Source organism: Sciurus vulgaris (genome assembly GCF_902686455.1).
Source record: "Sciurus vulgaris genome assembly, chromosome: 1".
Classification (NCBI taxonomy): Eukaryota; Metazoa; Chordata; class Mammalia; order Rodentia; family Sciuridae; genus Sciurus; species Sciurus vulgaris.
Genome location: NC_136461.1, coordinates 75,671,827 through 75,692,868, shown reverse-complemented (window position 1 = coordinate 75,692,868; position 21,042 = coordinate 75,671,827). Strand labels below are relative to the sequence as shown.

The 21,042-nt window shown below is 38.8% G+C and overlaps 1 protein-coding gene across 15 annotated transcripts in view; it reads left to right on the top strand.

Moving 5' to 3' along the window:
* The window catches only part of LOC306668201 (uncharacterized protein), a 528,324-nt gene that overhangs the window by 435,774 nt on the left and 71,508 nt on the right, over positions 1 to 21,042 (top strand). For 9 of the 15 annotated variants that reach the window (XR_013765763.1, XR_013765765.1, XR_013765767.1 and 6 more), the window contains one exon: positions 9,737 to 9,840. The exons of the other annotated variants lie outside the window; for them this stretch is intronic. The gene's annotated coding sequence lies outside the window, so the exon portion shown is untranslated. The remainder of the gene's footprint in view (positions 1 to 9,736; positions 9,841 to 21,042) is intronic. 15 annotated transcript variants of the gene reach the window in all.

The following is a 21,042-nucleotide window of genomic DNA, read 5'->3' as shown; positions in this document are numbered from 1 at the left end:
GGTGGGACACACCCAATCTCTCTGAACACTAATAAGGAAGCATGTAGTCCCAGGTGATACTGGAAGATATTTTGTGACCAAAGGGGAAGCTCACCTTAAGATGAACGGACATGTAAAAGGCAGAGCAGAGAAGTGGAATGAGACCTTGTATCTGGTGATATCAACAAGAATCTGAATCAAAATAGCACCTAAGTCTTCCCTAAATTTGGGATGACCTAACATGGCAAATTGTTTAAGGGAGATGACATTGTGATTTTCATTATATGAAAATAAAATAGATGAAACAAATAATGTGACTTTAATGTTATTCTTTCGTTTTCTAATATTTAAAAATGTGTTATGCACCAAGCACATGTTACTTTTATAACTAGAAAAGATTACTTATTTAGAAAAATTGCTATTAGTTTAAAACTGGAAAAGACCCATTAAGTCAGTGCATCTTCTCTCTACTCTCCCCCTTCTCTACTTCCTTCAACCCTCTTCCCAAATTCCCACAAGAGCCAGAGAAGCCAACAAAATGTCAAAATTTTGTCACTCCATTAATTAGAAGACTTGAATTGGGTGAGGCACATTTACATCCTGTGAAATTGATTGGCAAGTGACTGGCAGAGCTACCCTGTAGCTAACCGGGCAATGACAGAGATGGGATTGATTACTACTGTTTATCACAATGTGGCTCTTTCTAAAGGCACAGAAACCTGAGGGCATTCACAGTAACATCGGCTGTCTTACACTGATGAAAGAAGCTCCAAAGTCAGAACACTCTGGCTAATTTGACAGAGTGGTCAAGGAAAGAAAGTCTGTGAGCAAGGTAGACCTCCAAATCTAGATGTAAATATAAACTGGGCACATACATCCTGTCAAGGATGTCAAGATGGTTGGAAGGTAAGGCAGTGTACGTTGGAGAGGTAGGACGAGGCTGCTTCACCAAGGGTACTTTTTGGGGGAGGTGAGTCTGAGGCAAATGATGACTGGAAAGAGAGTAGTTCAGAATTCTGTGGAGAAGATGACTCAGAAATGGAAGCAGAGGAAAACAAAGGGGCCAAGCGGCCCATCACCTTTAGATGTCATGTGGACCGCTGTAATAAATAGTGCCTTGGGGAAGAAGATTACTTCCTGGTAGAATCTGTTTAATGATGGCACCTATTTATTCCCAGTATTCTATTGCTCTCTGATCCAGATTGTAGGCGCAACGGGGCTGCCATTAACTAGATGCCACTAACTAGATGTGAAATCTTAGGGCAGTCACTTTACTTTTCTGCTCTTAAGTTTTCTCATTTATAAAAGGTCTAGGAGTTGAACCAGAGGAACTCTGAGGACCCTGATCCACAAATGGCATATCTTTCTGCCCATCTGAGCAAATCAGCCAATGAGGAGAGCCTTGGAAGCTGGCACCTTCTGGAGCAGGCACTGATTCCCCACTAGTGAGTCAGGGGTCCTCCCAGAGTGGAGTTCTCAGGGGAACAGGGGGCTTTTGAAGTGACTTCCCCCCTTGCAGCTGCTTTGCAGAGGGAAAAACCTGGATTTTAAAGAAGCAAATGGTGGTTTTTTTTTTTTTTTTTTTTTTTTTTTTTTTTTTTTAATAAAATTAACTCACAGCTGCCAGCAGCACAATGAAAGCACATTTTATAATAATCAGATGCTTTTAGGGCCTCCTTCTGCTGCCAGAACAACTTCAGTCCCAGCTTCTGCCGGCTTCCTTTCAAGGTTGCGGCCTCAGGCACCAACTGTCCAGGGATGAAGCTATAGGGCCTAGAGCTGTGGTGTCAGAATAGAGGCTGTAAATTGTATGATCTCGGGGAACCTAAAGGCCTTGGCTGTTTGTTTGTTTGTTCTGTTCTAATTAGGATGCATTACATATTTTTGAAAGTCATTTGACAACTAATAGGTGGTTTTTGAAGGGTCATTTCATTAAACACTTTTTATTAAAAAACGTTCAGTGACCTTCTAAGTTCCATTTAATCAACTAATCTTTATTTTATAATACTAATAAAATGTGAGCCTATGTAGTCACTGAAAGGTGCTTGAGAAGACCAAGGACTAAAACTGTGCTACTTTTTGGATTTCCACTGACTCTCAGTAGTTGATTTTTAGATAAAGACACAGGATATTTAGAGGACTGTTTAAAATACTCTGCTCCATCTTGGTGCATCTGCATGTGAATTCCTGCATGTTGGTCAGATTGTTGAGTTGGCCTTAAAAGAAAAATGTATAATGGAGTTGACTATCTTGACAAAAGTCTGTTAAAAGATACCTAACACATTGGAGGAGCCAGCTTTGTCTAAGAGAATTAAGATTCTTCATTATGAGTTGCTAAAGGCCCAGAATCACGTTGATCACTGGGGATGGAAAAGGGACCCCAGGACAAATCACTCTGGATATCTGCTAATGATATGACCTCAAGGAAAGCCTTTCATCTTGTATATTTCTTGCCTACAAAGCAGAGATAATTTCTTCCTTATCTGACTTCATGAGGACCAAATGCAAGAGTGGACATATGGTGAATGTAGTGTTTCTTCTTATTAGCAGTCTAATAAACATTTATTGAGCATCTAGTGTGTTTCCTTGTCTTTATTTTAAGGCATAAATTTAGCCATCAACATTCAGGAGGATGAATGGGGTTGACATCTTCTGAAGACTGAAAAAACAGACATAGAACAAATGAGAAGCAATACTGGGTAGAAAAAGAATAGGTCTTTTCACCCCAAGATTGAAAATATTACTAAGTTCAAAAAGTTTTTATATAAACTAAGGGATGCTCAATACTTACTGACTTTAAAGAAAAACTAGGAAAAAAATTGAAATTGATCTAACCTCTTGAGATTGCAGTTCTCAAGGTCAACATGTTTTTCCATCAGAGTCAGAAACTTTGCTGTGATTGAAAGACAGTTTCTTCATCTCATTGTAATTAATAGTGACAATGCTGCCTCATACTGAATTTTCAAAATAGACTGTTACTGCCCTAATTAAGAGTATTGAGTAGAACCACATGATGCTATTAAGGGCTGAGCATGTCTTTCTTTAATCTGACAATTTTAGTAGCAATGATATTAATGCCAAACACTGTTTAAATTCTGTATGTACTCTAGTTCAGTAATACTTTAATATTCATGACAACCTTCATGTCTTCTTTCACAAATAAGGAAACTGAGACACAAAGAGGTTAAAATGACTTGTCCAAGGCCATTATATTAGAGGGAGAGTTAGAGCCAGGCAATTGGTTTCAGGGCATCCACACTTGACCCATGTATTATAGAATCCCTTTCTTAACTATGAGTAAAGTGTTTTCGTAAACTATTTTGAAACACAGTATGCCATCTTTAGTACCCAAAACATTGGCTGTATACTCTAATTTGGAACAAACATTTGCCTTGAAGCTTACTATTTTGTTCATAATTGATATTTAGAAGGAGGCATACTTAGGAGTTTAATACATTCCTCACTAAACCTGTAGGCTTTTAGGCACAATATTTTCATTCTGATGCAGATACTGAATTCTTTGTATGATGAAGGGAAGTCCATCACATCACGTCAGCCAATCCTAAATCCAGTATCCTTATCTTTGGGAACACCTATTACATGGTGAGCACTGTATAAGAAAATAATAATTTCCCTTTGATAAACATTCATTCCTGCCTTAGTGGAAATTTAAGGGTAATTGAGGGACATAACATAGAAACCAAAGGGACAAACTGAACCAGAAGATCAGAAAAAACCTGCCTATTTATACCAGAAGCATAATCCATCCAACCATCTATTCCTTAATACTTTCAATTTCATTCCCATTACCCAGCCCCTGTCCTTCACTTCCCAGTCCCAGCTGGGATTCTTGTCACTCACTCCTCCTGGTTGCAATGCCTTCTATTTCCTCCTATATCTTTCCTTCCTTTCCAATTTGTACACCTTCTCCAGGTGACCTTGCTGAAAATGGAAAACCGACTCCATCTCTGCTTTCCTGCCTGGAACCCACTGATGCCTCACCAATACACAATAAAGCTTGAACTCCCTATGGGGTTGCTTAAAGCCCTCCACAAAGTCCCCTGCCAACTCGTCCAGCCACTACTTCCCCCAATCTCTTCCCTTGGAGCTTTGTTCTTTTGAGCTCATGGAATGCCTCTTTGTTGTTTGCAGGAGAAATCCAGTGATTTCTTTCAGACTGAATTTGAACATCACCTCAGTGCAATCCTTCTTTGATCGCTGTCTTCCTCCTTCTTTAGTCAGGGACAATCTCACTTTTGCATGACCATTAATACTTTCTACAGACCTTTACTGCAGCCCTCCTCCTCCTCCTTCTACTCCTCCTCCTCCTCCGACTTCTTGTCGGTCTTCCTCACCACAGGGAGGGCTTTGTAAGGAGAGCCTTATGTCTTCACTCCTGTTTTAGCAGCATCTAATACAGTGCCTGGCTAGGAAAAGGGATTCTGTAAATTATTAGAGATTGATAAATAGATAGAAAAAGAAGTGATGAATCAAATCATGTTGCTTAAGTAAAGGGTGAGTTTTGGAAGTTTTTTCTAAGTTTCTATGAACTCAAGTATCCCTTCCATTGGTGTAGTGAATATAACAAAGGCTAGATGGTGGCCTCTCTGGGGTAGGTCCCAATTGTCAGTGATTGGCCCTGTCCTTGAACAGATCACTTAACCTCTGAGTGCTTCAGCATCTTCCTCCAGAATAGGTACAATCTCCAGGTTGTTCTGAGGGTCAGATAAAAATAATGCATGGCCAAAATTCTTTCTGAAAAATACAAATGGCAAAACATTTCAGCAAAGCTTCTCATGTCCAGACCTCTTGTGTCTAATTCTTTGTCAGGGAAGCATAGTGCATGTATGTCACCCTGTTTCTTAGTCTTGTGGTCCTCTGCATGTTTTTACTTTAGTTTCTCTGGGTCCCTGAAGAGGCTCGAGACAGTTATACTTAGTAAGTCATTATATTCACAAGCAGAGCCTAGAATTGTAAAGAGATTCTTAGAAAATATAGTACACATCTAGTTCAAAAAGAGTACGCCTGTATTAGACCATCAAAAGTCAAAGGCATAATTTGAAATGATGAACGTATCCATTTTAAGTTACACATTACTTTGCATAGTTAATATCACTGTAATTAGTCATAGTTCCTATAATTTATTGAAAAAGATGCTCATCCCCTCTAGTGTACTACAGTGATGAATGTTGGGAGAGCAACTTTGGAAGCTGGAATCAAGAAAATGAGTAACAGTTGGAGAATTAGCATGTAAATCAATAATACCCTTTCTTCTTCGTTTTGAAACCAGGATTTTCATCACACACTGCAAAATCAGAGAGCTCCCACAAGTTAGAGCTGTCACCACATCCCACAGAACTAGGCAGGCCACTTCTACTGTAGGAAATGTTTAAAATCCTCTCAAACATTTGAGTAAATCTCTAGTAAATATTTAAACTCTGTATAACTAGTCACAAATAAATTAAGCTGATTTTATGCAGTCTCTCTAATTAGAAGGGCACAGCATTTGTTGAAACGTGATTAGTATTATTCATTAAGCAAAAAATTCTCATTTGTATCTTATTATCACTATTCTGCATAAACCAACACAATTTGTCATGAACTCCCTCATTTGCTGTATCCTCAAAAAGCAGATTATGCTTATTTTTCATTTGGACAGTGGAAAATCAAGCCAGGTGTTTGGCAGCACCAGAGTGTTCAGGTGTAACTGTGCCAGTGATGGCGCATTACGAGCAGCGTGGATGAAGAATGAGGCATGGAGAATCTGGGGACTGAGGTGCCTGGAGGCCCATCCCTTCTGAGTGCCCCTGCTGATGAGACAGGTGTTGAACTGGGCTGCTGGGAGGGGAGGGGAAACCGGAGAAGAAACTTTTTTGTAAAGTCAGATCTTTAGCCTTCCATCAGAACCTGAATGTTCTTGCTCACATTCCTGCTGCATTTGTGCTATGGGCATGTGCAATGGAAAACCTCAGCAGGACCTCTGTTTGAAATATTTCCAAAGCATGAAAATTCAGCTCTGTGACTTGTCTGGAACTGTCTGTCTGTCTAGACATATTAGCTCTGTACATATTTGGCTTTTTAGAATTATAGATATTGACAGATAAGACAAAGACTATGTTATATTAGCTGGACAAATGGGGACTGCAGGCTGCCTTTCCTCCTACACGATCTATTCTTTTTGTCTTGAAGATCTTTGTTCTCTAGCTCAGGTGAGAGACTCCGTCAGGGCTTATGGCTGCAGCTGCTTTATGATTCTGGCAGAAATAGAGATGTGAATGCTGTAGGGTCTAGAAAATAGTGGAATGATGATAGGATTTTTTTGTTTTGTTTTGTTTTGTTTTGAGGAAGCAATACTCTTAAATATGTTGCTTCAGATCTTTTCTCTTGGAACTTTTGAGCTAGGAATTTAGCTATTTGACCCCCAAGTGTGTCTGTGTCTCTTCCTGTTTCCCTTTGTTACTCCATCATCATCTCTTGTTTCTGTAAACATCTGCCTGTCCCAGGGCTTTTTGCCTGCTACTTTTTGATATGACTGATTTTCCTAGACACCAAGCATGAGGAATGATGTGGGAATAATATCCAAGAAGAAAATAATATCCAAGAAGAAAATATTGGCAAGAATGGGGATATCTCCCTAAAACACACACACAGCATGGGGATGGGGTATGATGGTTGTCTTCAAATATTGACCAGAGGAGACTATAGCTCAGCAGAGGAAGTACCCTGGTGACAGAGCTGTACACACATAAGCAAGGCTGGTTCATGAGGTGATAAACTCCCCATCACAAGAAGCAGTCAAAAGAGTTCATGGTGACAGTTGGAACTAACGAGTTCCAAGCTCAGTTCCATCACTGATATTTGAAAAAACAAAACAAGAAACAAATAAAAATCAACCAAAAAAGTGTACTCAAGTGACTCCATCAAGCAAACTGAGAGTTTCCATGATAATAGAATTTCAGAAGGTTCAGGAATCTCTAGTCTTTGCTATTCTCTTCCTCACATTTTCTCAAGCCTGCAGAGCAGGGCACTCACTACTACATTATCTGGAAAGTGCTCTATTAACACCTGGTGGGGACTTGTATGCTGAGAGGTCAGCACCTATGACCCAGTTTTAGGGTAACTGTGAAGGTTTCAGGTGGGACCTTGACTAAAAGACTCAAGGAGTCCCCCCTGATGGCTATGTGGCCAGCACATACTTACTTAGAAGTTGATGGCCCATTTGCAGGTCACATCCTTTGATTCACAGATTTTCCTGGTCTTCTTCAAGAACAAGGAGCTGTCCAAAACACAGGCTCTGGGTATTCTATTTTGGATGTAAATAGTTTATATACTTTGGAGAATTTTATAAAATTTAAAATATTAAAAATTCTCAAGATAGGGACTGTCAGTGTGAGGTGGAACTAATTTGCAAATTCAAGGGACCAAATAGGAAAATAGTGTGAACCTAGCTTATTGGACATACAGTACTAAAATTATGAAACTTTTGGATAAGGTTTCTTAAATTGTGGTTAGAGACCATCTACTTGTTGAAATACAAATTCTTGTGCCCAGCCCCAAACTTATTATATTATTATTATTCTTTTTCCTGTGGTGTAAAAAGTTAACGCTAACTTAGCAGTGTCAAATGACATCTATTTATTACCTCATGGTTCTGAATGTCAGAGGTCTAGGTTGGCTTGGCTGAATTCTTTTCTTTGGGCTTCACAAGGCCAAAATTAGTGTCTCACAAGGCTACATTCTTATCTGAAGGCTCTGGGGGGAAAATCCAATTCCAATCTCATTCAGGTTGTTGGCAAAATTCAGTGCTTGCTGTCTGATAGTTGGAGGCTGCTCTCTGCTCCTGGAGGCCACCCACTTCCTTCCCATATGTCCCTCTCCATCTTTAAACCAGCAAAGCCATGTGGAGTCCTTCTCACACTTGGAATCCCTCTGAATTCTTCTGCTGTCATATATCAGAGAAAACACTGTGCTTTTAAAGGGCTCATGTGCTTAGATTAGTCCCATCCAGTTTAAGATACTTTGACTTGAGACTTTAATTCCATCTACAATATCCCTGCACAGCAGGATTTACATTGGTGTTTGATCAAATTGACAGGGGGACAGCAGTCTTAGGGGTCCATCTTTTTAATTCTGCCTCCCATACCTACTAAGTCAGAGTTGCTTCAGTGCAGTGAATCAAACTTCTCTTTTGAACAGGACTCCAAGTGGTTCCAATGAATAATAAATATTGAGAACTACTATCTTAGAAGGATAATAAGAAAGGCAGTGAGTGTTGGGTGTTTCATGAATGATACAGAAACAGATGCCCTGAGAGTGACAAGTGAGAACCGTCAAGACCGAAGATGCCGAGGACCACAGGGATGTGCATGGGGACATGAGCTTGAGTTGAGTCCTGAAAGAAGAAGGAAAGGAACAGAGCAAGATGCTCAGGCAAAGAAGAAGGCATGAACAGAGCTGAATGTGGGAAAACACATAGTTGGCCTTTCAGGGTACCATGAAATTGAGTCTGGTTGGAGTGGAGGTATTGTGAATTGGGGGAGAAGGTGTGAGTTTGGGATTATATTGTGTAGGAACTCATTGTCAGGTTAAAGAATTTAAACAAGAATTTTTAAAAAGAATTCTTTTCAAAAAGCAATTCAATTTTATTCCTTTTACTCCAGTCAGTCACCAAATTTCTGTGCAATATAAAGATTAAAGTTTGATTCTCTTTCAGCAAAGTCAAGATCTTGGTTATTATCCAATAGATAAACAATTTGGTTATTTTTATTCATGGAGATGAGGGAGGAGGGGGTTTTCAAGGTGAAATAAATGAACTAGGAAAGGGTAAGAGGACCAGGTTCAGACTCTGGTTGAGGAAGAGATGGTGACACTGTCTCTTTTAAAAAACACCTTTCCACATATTCTCATCTCTAACGTTATCTCCATTCACCATCCTCCAAGGTACTGATATACTTCAAAGACCCAAGATCTTAATTGGGAGTAGGAGGGGAGAAGACTGGTAGTAGCCACATAATTGTTAGATGTGAAAGCTGAGAGTCAATTTTGTAGCTCAGAGCAGAAGGTGGCCTACCTTGGAGCCAGGTTCAATAGCTGTGAATACCAGATGAAGGTTGCAGATGCAGGAGGGTATCATTTGACAAGCAGATGGATGACAGAGTGGGTGTACTGGAAAGTGTTTTTAATTTAATGACTCCAGATAATGCTTCTTGAAAATGGAAAGGAAGTTACTGGGAAACAGCCAGCAAAGTTGTAAATGGTGGATTTCTATTCTCCTGATGTCTCTAACTGGGGAAAAGGGAAGGGGCATATGTAGCTCTGTAGTCTGAAAAGTTCAAATTGCTTCTCAAAAAGGAGAGGCACAGACTTTCCTCACTGGAATTTATGAAGATTCAAATCAAAATCTTCACCCAGAGAAGTAGAGGTTCATTTTATTTTTGTGACAATTCCCAAACTTACGTTTAAAATGTTAAATGAATGTTAGGAAAGATACCTAGGCTCTTACTTCCTACAACTGATGGGGGGAAATTCTGAATTTGTAAATCATAGAATCATACAATTTAACCTTTAGTTATTTTTAATTAGAATCATAGACTAGGAAACCTGAAGACTTGGAGCCATTAAAGTTCATCTAATTCTATCACCTTTTTAATTACCATTTTACTTATTTATTTAAACATTAATAAAAACTTTATCACATTCATAAGATTCTAGGTTGTAAAAATAAACTGTGTACATCACTCTCTCTGCTCTTCCCCAGGAAACAAACAGCAGAGTGGGGTCCTGCAGAGAGTTGAGCTTCCCCTGTCACCAGTATCAAATGGCCAGAAGAAGGGCAAGTCACTACTCTTCCCCTTCACCAAGGTCAGTGGGACCCATCAGGGAATCAAGGACTCCACCCTTACCTGGAATCAATGAAACTGGACATGATGGTGTAAGCTACCAAGCTGAATGCTTCTGCCCTCCCTGTGCCAGTGGGGCACATTGGGGAGTGGGCCTAAGTTTACACTCCAACTCAGAGGCAATGAGGTGGTGTGAGTCCACTGTAACTAGGCGTCTCAGGGGCTGACGGGGCAGTTGAACTACTCAGCTCATTTGCAGTGAGACAGTGTGAGGCAGTGCAGTGCTTGGCTTTTGCATGGGTGACAGTGGCAGGGTCCAGTAATAAGCTAAACATACACTCCTATCAAATCCTTGCATTACAACTCGAAAGGGGAAATGGACTATAAAAAAAAATCAAATAGGGACAAGAGTTCATTACTATAGTACCAAGAATGTTTAGATACAATAAAATGTCACTTTTCAACCAAGAATTAGGAAAAAAATCACAACACGAATCAACAAAACATCAAGCTCAGTCAGATATTGGAATTATCTGACATGAATTCTAAAGAAGCCATCATAAAAATGCTTCAATAAGCAATTACAATTCTTTTGAAACAAACGAAAAAATGAAAACCTCAACAACAAAAGGAGAAGTTGTAAAAAATAATCAAATGGAAATTACAGAACAAGTAAAAATGATAATCATTAAAAGCAAAATGGAAGGACTCAGTATTAGAATGGAGATGATGCAGAACAGAATCAGTGAACCCAAAGACTGAGTACTAAAGGTTAAATACTCTGAACAATGGCAGAAAAATAGACTGGGTGTGGGAGGCAAAAACAAAAAAAGAGGAGAGAATAGGACTGGAAAAATAATTGAAGAACTAATGTATAAAAACTTCCTAAATTTGGTGACAGACATACACCTATGTATTCGAGAAGCCGAGTAAATCCTAAATGACATAAATGCAAATAAATCAATACCACAAACCTTTTAGCTAAGGTTTTGAAATTTAAATACAAGGAAAAATCTTGAAAGCAGCCAAAGCAGAAAGATTAGGGTAATTCAAATGATGAAAACTTTCTCATTTGAAACAAAAAGGGATAGATGAAAGGGACATAAAATATTTCTAGTGCTGAAATAAAAAATAAAAGTCAGAATTTGATATCCAGCTAAAATATCCTTCAGGAACAAATCAGAAATCAATACTTACTCAGACAAAGGAAAAAAAATAACTGAAATAATTTTTTACTAGCAAAACTACTTTTAAAAAATAGCTAAAGGAAGTTTTCTAAACAAGAAGTGAATGAAAGCAAAAGAAGGTTTGGAATTCCTCCTATTCAAACCTCCCACTCTTCAGTATCCTGATGACTCAAGAAAGGAAAGAACATTAAAAAGGCTAAAGATTGGAGTAAATATAGTGGACAGTTCTCGTAAATTTCGTAAATTATGTTTGATGATTGAAGCAAAATCTTTGCATCTTTTGATGTGGTGCTTAATATGTTCAAATATAATACTTAAGAAATTTACATTTAAAAAGTAGGGAAGATAAAGGGAACTAATTGGAAATCATACCTCACTTGAAATGATAAAACACTGTGGCTAATAAATTGTTAGGTTATGGTCTGTAATGAAAAAAAGTGCATTTCTTGAAACTAGAAAATTATTCATCAACAGAAACACCCTCAGTGAACTGTATGTACATCAGTATAAAATACAAATTTATTGTATTAACAGGAACAACAAAAACAATGTTCTTGAACAACCTGGTTCTGGTGTATGAGAACTGGCTCCAAAGTAAGACGAGACCAAGGAAAGAGGCAGACAGATCCAGGATTGTACAGGGTTCAATTTAGTGAGGGAACTTTACTGACAGAAGTATGGTCCTGGGTGGCAGCAAGACAAAGTAGATCTGGCAGTTGGGTCAGAAAGATATGCATTTCTACTGAGGTACCTTTATGAAACATTAGGACTTCAAACAACACAGCTAGAAACTGTTGAATTAGTAGTAACATGATGTAGTAAGTACACAGGCCTTGTCCTATACATTTTCATGATGAGTGTTGCTGCTCTTCCTTTAGAATCTTGAGAGCAGCCAGTCACTCTCTAGCTCAAGTAGAGACAGAGTCCACCTCACTTTCTGCCATCTGCCATTGACTGTAGTCCTGTTACTAGTGACTAGTCACATGACCTGTCTTAGGGGCCTTGCCTATGTTATATTACTGCTGCAGAGCTCATTCTCCCTCAGATGGAGGTGGCACTTTGGACTCTAATTTTTAGTCATAAATGTCCTGGTCAGTTTCTCCAGATCTTGACCTAGCAGGGGACTGTGTCTTCTTCTGATTGGAGCAGTCCATGTGTGCTTTCTGTGTTTGAGCCAACCTGTCAGGGTAGCCATTTCTTCTATGGATAGCTGTGTGTTAGTGATTTATTTCTCATATTGAAACAGATATTGATACAGATATTAAGGCAGAACTTACATCCCAATGGTCCTGATATTCCTTGAGTTTATCACAAAATAAGATTAGTTTTCTCTTCCACATGACAACTTTTCAGGTATTGGAAGAAAGACAAGTCTTCACAGATCCCTCTCTTTTTGAATTACATATTCTTTATTCAGGATGATTTATCATTTTATTTTTAATACTAAGTAAAAATTGCTTATCTGATTACTTGCATAAATGATAGTTGCCCTATCTTAAAAACAAATCCCTCTTAAGAGTCAGGCAGCTGGATTTCCTCTGATGGTGGATGCTGATTGCAGGATCTGAGTTTCCTGCTGCTCGAAGTGACTAAGTTCACTTATTCCACTTGCAATAACTGAGTTCTGTCTTGTGCTTCTCTCTGCCTGTGTGTTCATCAGTTTCCTGCCACCGGTAAATTCTGATTGGGAGTACTCTTGGCCTGGGTCCCTGCTACTGACAGTTGGACCTCCCTAGTCCTAACTCCTAAGCCTCTCCTCATTGCCTCATTTTCAGTCATTCATTCATTGGAAAAACATTTACTGTATGCCTACTGTATGGCTGGGAAAACAATTATGAAATAAAATATGTCTTTGCTTAAGAAGTATAGATAGTGTTCTAATGGAACCCCACTCTCCTATGACAGCCTTCATCTCTTGTCTGTGGCTGAGACTCCCTTAACAACAGTTCACTCAATTTCCTCTAAGTCTGTTGTTCTCTGGAAACTGGCCCCATCTTGTTTCCCCTTACCATCACCCACTGGGGTTGCTTGGATCCTGTGCCTGACCCCCTGCGGGTTCACATTGGAAGTCTGGGTTCTTTCAAGTCAGCAACTCTCATGGCTGCCCATAACCTTAGGAAGACATTTTTATATCTCACAGAACAGACGAGTTCACATATATGCATATGCACACAGACACAGACACAGACATAGACATACACACATTTATAATGTCTGTCCTATTGTACTCTTCCCCAAAATATATTAGTTATATCAGTCACATCCTTGATTCTAAAACTTCTGTTACATGCTCTTAAATGTTTATGCTTGCATTGAACAGGGTGACTGGGGACTTTGATGGTATTTCCTGAAATATATGGTGGCAAGTGTCTTGGGTGCCAAGCTCAGCTCACTTGTTCTGAATCTGAATATGAATGGTGGGTGCTGAAGAGGGTATGACTTGATTTTTTAGTTTTCCCTCTCTAACTCCATATTATTACATTGAGTGTATCATGGTACATATTCATTGCCTTGGCCTCCTGGGTTGCAAAGCTGTGCACATGCATAATCAGATAAGGAGAAATGGGCCCATCCTCATTTTGAAACTCAATGCACCTGGAACAAAGAGCCTCTGATTCTGCTCACCATCTGCTGGGGGAAGAGAAGGCCTCCCATTACCCCATTTGCCACACTTAAATTGAAGGGTACATTCCCAAAAGGCAGTCGAGAGCCTGGATCTACAGCTGGGTGTGGATTTCACCCTCAAATGCCCCAGAAGAAGTTTTATGGGAGTTCTTTGACTTCCCACATTTGGGAGTAGATTGAAATTTAATTTCTGAGTAGGAGGACTAGTAAGAAAGATTCAATGTTCTGTAAACCACAGAATAAAAAAGAGACAAAAAGACAGATAATAAGTATATGTTTTATTTAATAATGTTCTCAGTAGTTTCAGTCATTTTTCTGTAATTTTCATGATGAATGCAAGCGATACTTTTCTGCATATCCTTAGTGTTGAGAAAACAGGCTGGGGAAATAATTTTTTAGTCAAATATAAAACTGTACATGATTCTAATACCTTGGAGGAGATTTCTTTCTACTTTCCATTGTTCTGTAAATGAAAAGTAAATTATGCTTTGTTAAAAAACTTTCCATTGAATAGTTTTATAGCAAATGTTTCATTCACTTCAATAAATAAATGTACAATATTTTTTGAAAATTGAGACTCAGGCTTTATAAAATTTAACAACTCTACCAAATTAGTCTCTCTGGTTCTTTTTCTGCAATAGAAAATTATACTTTTAAACTTTTAGTTAAGTAGCATTTAAATAAAATGTCTAATTCACTTCTGAGCCTTTGTGAAGTGTTAGACCTGTGATGCACAAAGGCAGTTAATGTTAGAAAGCTGAAGACTTTTTAATGATCATGTCTGTCTTAATGAGTGGTGACATCTTACCTAGGGCCAGTGTGATCATGTGGACAGAACTTTGCCTTAGAAATGAAACTTCTTGGGAATCTCCTAGTTGAACTTCTGGTCCATAACACTGTTTCTCTTTGTTGATGTCTTAACCTCTCTGGGCATTTGTTTTTTTTCTACTGTAAAAAGGAAATAATAAATGCTGATGTTAACAAAGTTCACAGGAATCTTCAAACAAGAGTAGCTTTATACATGCAAATGATATAGGAAATCATGGTAGATCTACCTAACCCTATGATGTATATTCAGTGAATTTTATTTGTGAGACCACTGAACCAAGTCAGAATTATGTATTATTATTATTACTATCAGTTTTTAGGAGGGTGAGTACTGGGGATTGAACTCAGGGACACTTGACCACCGAGCCAGTCGTATTTTTGTATTTTATTTAGAGACAGGGTGCCACTGAGTTGCTTAGCACCACACTTTTGCTGATGCTGGCCTTGAACTTGGGATACCTTCTGCCTCACCAGAACTGAGCTGATGCCTACTCAATACCCTTGAACCTCCAAAACTGTGAGCTAAATCTAAATAAATCTTTTCTTTTTACAAGGTAAGGCTACCTTACGTATTTTGTTATAATGACAAAAAACTAATACACTTCATATATATACATGCGTGCATAGTTAGTTCTAATGGCTGGGTGAGATGGATGAGATGGTTGACTGTAATGGGGAATCTGGAATATTGATTCTTAGAAGGTGAGGTCGTAGGAAGGGCGGGGTTAGCCTCACTGAGAACTGGAAGTAAGCAGTGGAGCCCCATGCTGGGTTTTAGAATCAGACCATAAGCTTCTGGAAAAATACTTCTGGGGTCAGTAAACCTACATCCAACTTGTTCTGTCATTTACTTGGCTGTGGGGTTTGGGAAAAAATTACATAAACTCTCAGATTCTCAGTTTCTGCTTCTCAAAAATGGATTTAATGATGCTCTACTGGATTATTGTGAGGATTCAAGCAAATAGTATTTGTCATAATCTGAGCCTAGTCCCTGACATTCCTTCATTAACATTAAAGGTAAATTGCTGGCTCTGGCCCAGGAGGATTGATAACCAACCATTGATAACCAAGTGTTCAGTCACTTTTGTATCTGGTCAAAATTGATCCTGACAACCAGAGAGGGTGAGGGCAGTAGGTAGGTTGGTCTCAGTCTGGAGGTGGGCTCTGGACCCCAGTTGTGGGAAGTGCTCCTGGGCTTGGGGAGCAGACCCAGGCTGCCTGTCAAAGCTTTGTCTTTGTTGTGCATAACTGGCCAGTTTTACATTTACCTCAAGGGCAGAGTCATGTCTTATTCACCTTCGTATCTCCTATACTATCACAGGATCTGGCACAGCATATAACTAGTCACTGGATAAAACCAAATAGAATAAAAATATTATACCCTAAATGGGGTTATACACCCTTCTAAGGAAAGCAGATGCAGATGAACTCTGGATCTCGTTTCTGTCTTAAAAAGGAACTTAGTTTAACCATTCAACTTTTATCTCTGATACCTATTTTGATTTTGTATTTTATGAAACTCTCAGGTTAAGAAATAATCCCCTAGTAGTTGACAATAATGTCTGGTCCTATGACCTGTACCTATCTGGGAATATAAGTTTATAGACTAAATTATTATAGAGGAAGAATGGTTAATCCATTTTCTATTTTACAGCTTTCCCCCTAGAAATGTACTGTCTTTATATTTTTCTATAACTGATAGGATTAAATTATAAACAAAATTATTCATGTAGTTAAGTGATATTTTTCAGTGTCTTTTACATGGCATTTCATGTGTTTAACACTTTATTCACCGGGCTGGGTTTATCATAGAGACAACAGGAGATTTCAGGGTAAAAGCATAGAACCCAGTCAGCCAAGAGTTTGGGAATCTTTTTTTGGGCTTCAGAGTTCATTTGCATCCCAAGTGCTTGAGCTCCAACCGAAACATATCAAGTTGTTTAAGGAGATATTTTTTCCTGGCTAACGCCAAATCAAAAGAAATCATCAGAAGTTTCTGGGTGAACGTGTAAATCTTTTGCAAATTTCTGGTCATGAAAAGGAGCATTTATTCAGGGTATATCCCAAGAGCACCCAGAACTTGACTCAGAGTTTTCTAATGTCACACAAAGTTCAACAGAACTGGATTGTTTTTGAACAAAATTTATAAAAGGACAAATTTTGACTGATGTATAAATGCATTGGGAAGTTTTGTTAATTAAAAATGATGTCTTGTCTTAGATGACATATAAAGCAAGCTCCCACACCAATATGGGTTTTCCTTGGAGCATGTTAACAAGTAAGTACATCAGTAGCACAGATTGGGCTGTCTTTGATGCCTATCAGTTTTCATTTATTCCTTTGAAATAACAAAGGTCTTGGATACAGAAGTATCTACCTAATATCAGAAATATTTTGTGAATTTTTGTGAACAGGCAATATGGCCCTGCTGTCATAAATGGGCCCTAGAAAGTTTCAGTGTTGTGTTTTTCTGACTGCTTTGTAATCACTCCTTTTAATTCATTCCACTGACTTCACAATACATTCCACTGACTTTAGAAATCAGAATTAGAGTAGCTGCAAGAAGGAGTGATTTGGTAGGAACAACTTATAATACATTGTACCCCTAATACCTAGCTTGGGCTGGGCACTTAGAAGACAGTGGTGTTTGTTAAGCCAATGGTTGTCATCTTTCACTGTGGTCCATGGTGTGCCTTCTGTCACAGTTGCTACTGCTTGGGAAACTTGGCATAAGCAGCTATTGTTAGTTCTGGGTCTGATGCTAGAAACTTCCTTGGTAACCCACCAAAGATGCAGAATGTGACAGCTCTACCCCAATTCAATGACTATTCAGTTTAATTAAGAGGTACCAAGAAGGAGTGAAAAGATGGAATGCAAAGGATTCTGCTAGATTTTTTAAGAGTATGAAAGACAGCCTAAGTTTTAGAAAAGTGTACCACCCTATATAAAGGAATGAAGCAAATTCAAGGAGTATTTAAATTAAAATATTGAACATTAAATAGAAGCGGCAAGTCATATGACACTGGAAATGTTATTGGAAATCAGAGAAGGAGAAAGAGCCAGTTCCCAGAGGTGTTGGGGCTTCCAATAGACAATGATGATTACACAAAACTTTGATAAAGGGAAAGGGATTTCATATTGTGTACAGGGGTGTAGGTGATCTGCCAGGGTATTGGGAACTGAAGTTTTCTTCATAGAGGAAATCTGGTGTCCTAGAAATACTTGAATGTTTATGGAATCACCTGTGGGAGACTTTGTGTTGAAGACCAAAGAAACTAGTCATTGTTAGTCCTACTGTCAGTGTGGTACAGAGAATCCAAATGGAAGCAACTTTCCAAGTTCAACTGGTTCTTCATTGGCAGACCCAGAACTACTCCTGTGTTATCACTGCCCAGTGTTCTTGGGAGTATGGCGCATTGCCTTGTTGCTCCTCCTTGGGAGGCTGGGAATTCACATTAATTAGTAGTTAAACAATTGATTCTAAAATTCTGGTATCTCCCGTGGAATATTGTGATTTCCAAAGAAACATCTTTCTTATAAGCCCCAACACCTCTGGGAACTGGTTCTTCCTCCTCCTTCTCTGATAGACGGATAGATAGGTAGATGCACATGTATATTGCATCACATCAGGATCACAGAATGAAGAATCCAGTAGGTAGAATGTTAACCTTACATTGCTCTGAGTGCTTCACACATAGTTTTGACTATCCTGTAGAACTGTAAGTTAATTTGAAAGATCAAAAATGTCAAAAGTGGTGACACACACTCAGCACAGGTACTTATGCAGCCATTTCTAGGTATGGATTGCTTCTGATCTCTATTGTAGAGTTAACCCTAATTTGTTTTTTTCTGTATAATCTGTGTATTTTTCTGTATTGCCTTGTAAGCTGTGTGTGTGTGTGTGTGTGTGTGTGTGTGTGTGCATGAACAGGAGTTGGGTTTCTAGGCTAGCCTGCAAACTCCTTAAGGGCAAAAATTACGTCTTTGGGAATCATTCATAGAGCCTACCAGAGGGATTTAGGCTCTAGCAACAGCATAAATGCAGCCTCGCTTAATTCACAGAGAATTTGTTTCTGATTCCTTGCTTTATTACATCTTCCACTCAAACTCTAGTTTATCTCCTTCAAAAGCTTTATATTTCTTCCTCATGTTTCATTTCACGCTCAGGGTATATGTGTGTAACCAGTCAACTTCATCTCAGTTCTTTTTATTTCCTTGCGTGGGAGCCATTTTAATAGTATTTGTTTCCAGTGACGGTCTGTTATTCAAAGTAAACACACAGAACTTGGCTAGAGAAAACTATTTGAATAATATTCACGCAGCAATAAAACCTTGAAAATGTAAATATAAAATACAATATCCACAGTTAGTAAGGTTATTCACACACTTTACTAAGGGCTGTTGGGATAGGGGATAGCTAATCATAGAAGAATCATAGCCTACTAGAAACGTCTTTCATCTGAAAATCTCAAAGAATTTTGACTGGAAATAATTATGATATCTGTTCGTGATAACCCTTATTTTCTCACCAATAGTTAATGTCAAAGCAGATGAGTTAAACATGTAAGTTAAGCTTGAATCTGAGGACTCTTGTTTATTTTATATTTTTGTCCTAAAACACAATGTTGGAAGCATAGGAAATCTTAGCTTCTTTCTGGGTAAATGTGGAAATTCATTTCTTTGAGAGCCCAGCTACTCTGGGCTCTCAAAGAAAATAGTTGTTAGTCACCTTCACAGTCTTGGTGGAAAAGCCAGGAGGTTGTCTTTTGTCCTCTCAAGGCAGCTGTGTTGAGCCCCAAGGCATTGTGAAAACATTAGATCAGAGGTGTTAATGATTGTGGACTTATGGTGGGAGGATACTAAAATTCTAGGGAAAGTATTATTCATCTTGTTAAAGGGGACAAGTAGGCAACTTGGAGGGTGCTACTGAATGACAGGATCTGGTGGAAAGAGCACTAAATATAGAATCCAAACACTGGAATTTGGGACCTGATCTCTGAGCTGTGTCTTTTTCTAGCTCTGTGGCTTAGGCAGTAATAATTATTATAAATATAATAAAAGCTAAACATGATTAAGTGGTTTCTATTCATCAGATACTTTGTATCTGTCATAATCTTCACTATGCCACCAAGTGGTAGCTATTACCGTCCCTATATTCCAGATGAGATAGTAGACTCAGAGAGGTTCAATAACTTTCTAAATAATATACTACCAATGAATTGACAGACCTGGAATTTAAAATAAGGTCTATTTGAAGTCAAAGTCCAGGCTCTTCCTAATAGACCATAATGCCAACAAGGCTCTCCCAATCACTGTGTTTTAAACATTTACTTGAAGTCAATCAACCTAAGTGCTTAACATACATTATTTCATTTGATTTATAGAAAAAGATGCTGTGAGGCCAGGATCATTTTACAGATGTGCAAACTGTGAATCAGAAGAAAAGTAACTTGCTTAAATCCATAAAGTCAGTACATTGTAGTGATGAGATAATTAGAAAATATATTATTTTCTAAATATTTGCCCTTTCCTAGGTTACAGTCCCTCCCTCTCATCCAGTGTCTCATTTCATTTGACCTTTGTAATTCTCCTGGTGGTGGTCAAGACTGGCATTTTCCCTTCCATATTAAAGATAAGGAAAAGGACTCTCAAAGGCTGCCCACAGTCCCTAAAGGAATTCACCTAGTCCCATGCCACTGAAGACACTGATCACTTCCCAATTTAAAGTTCTTCTTTTATGACTTCCAAATCTCTACATTGATGACCAGAGGTTAAAATCTCTTGCTCTTGGGGCTCCTTGGAGTTCCAGATGTCTGTTCAGCATCTCCACTTGAATGTGTTAAAGGCATCTCACTCAACAGAATAAAAACAAGACTATTGGTTTCCCAAACATCTACCTACACCTGACACTCCCTTACTCTTCTCTGACTCAGCAAAAGGCACTATCTCACCTGATTGCTCAGGGCAAGATGGGGGAGACATTCTTAATTTCTCTTTTCCCCTCACATACCACATTCAATCCATCTCCAACTTTTTGTCTCTATTAATGTGGTCCTGGGGATGGAACCCAGGAGTGCTCTGTCACTGAGCTACATCCACAGACCTTTTAATTTTATTTTGACACACCATCTGGCTAAGTTTCTGAGGCTGGCCTTTAGCTTGATATTCTACTTGTCTCTTGAGTTGCTTGGATTACAGGTATACACCACCTTGCCCAGTCCAGCCCCAACTTTTGACACCTGTGCCACTGGAATTGGTCTACTCTGTCACCCTCACCTTTATGTCCTTAGTTGAATCTTCATTCTCTTTGGGTTTTGCAACAGTCTCCTAATTGTTCCTGTTATCACTCTTGTGCACCTACGGTGTTCACTCCCCACTGGGACCAGGTGTCTCTTTAAATATTTAATGAGTCAGAGCATATTAATCTGTGACTTCAACCCTTCCAATAACTTGTCATTGTATTTAGAAAAATATTACCCACAGAACCTAAGTGGTCCTCACAATCTGGTCCTCTCTACTTCATTGACCTCATCTCACTCCACCCTTTCCATTGCTCACGTTCTGGCCTCTTGGGCTTCTTGGGA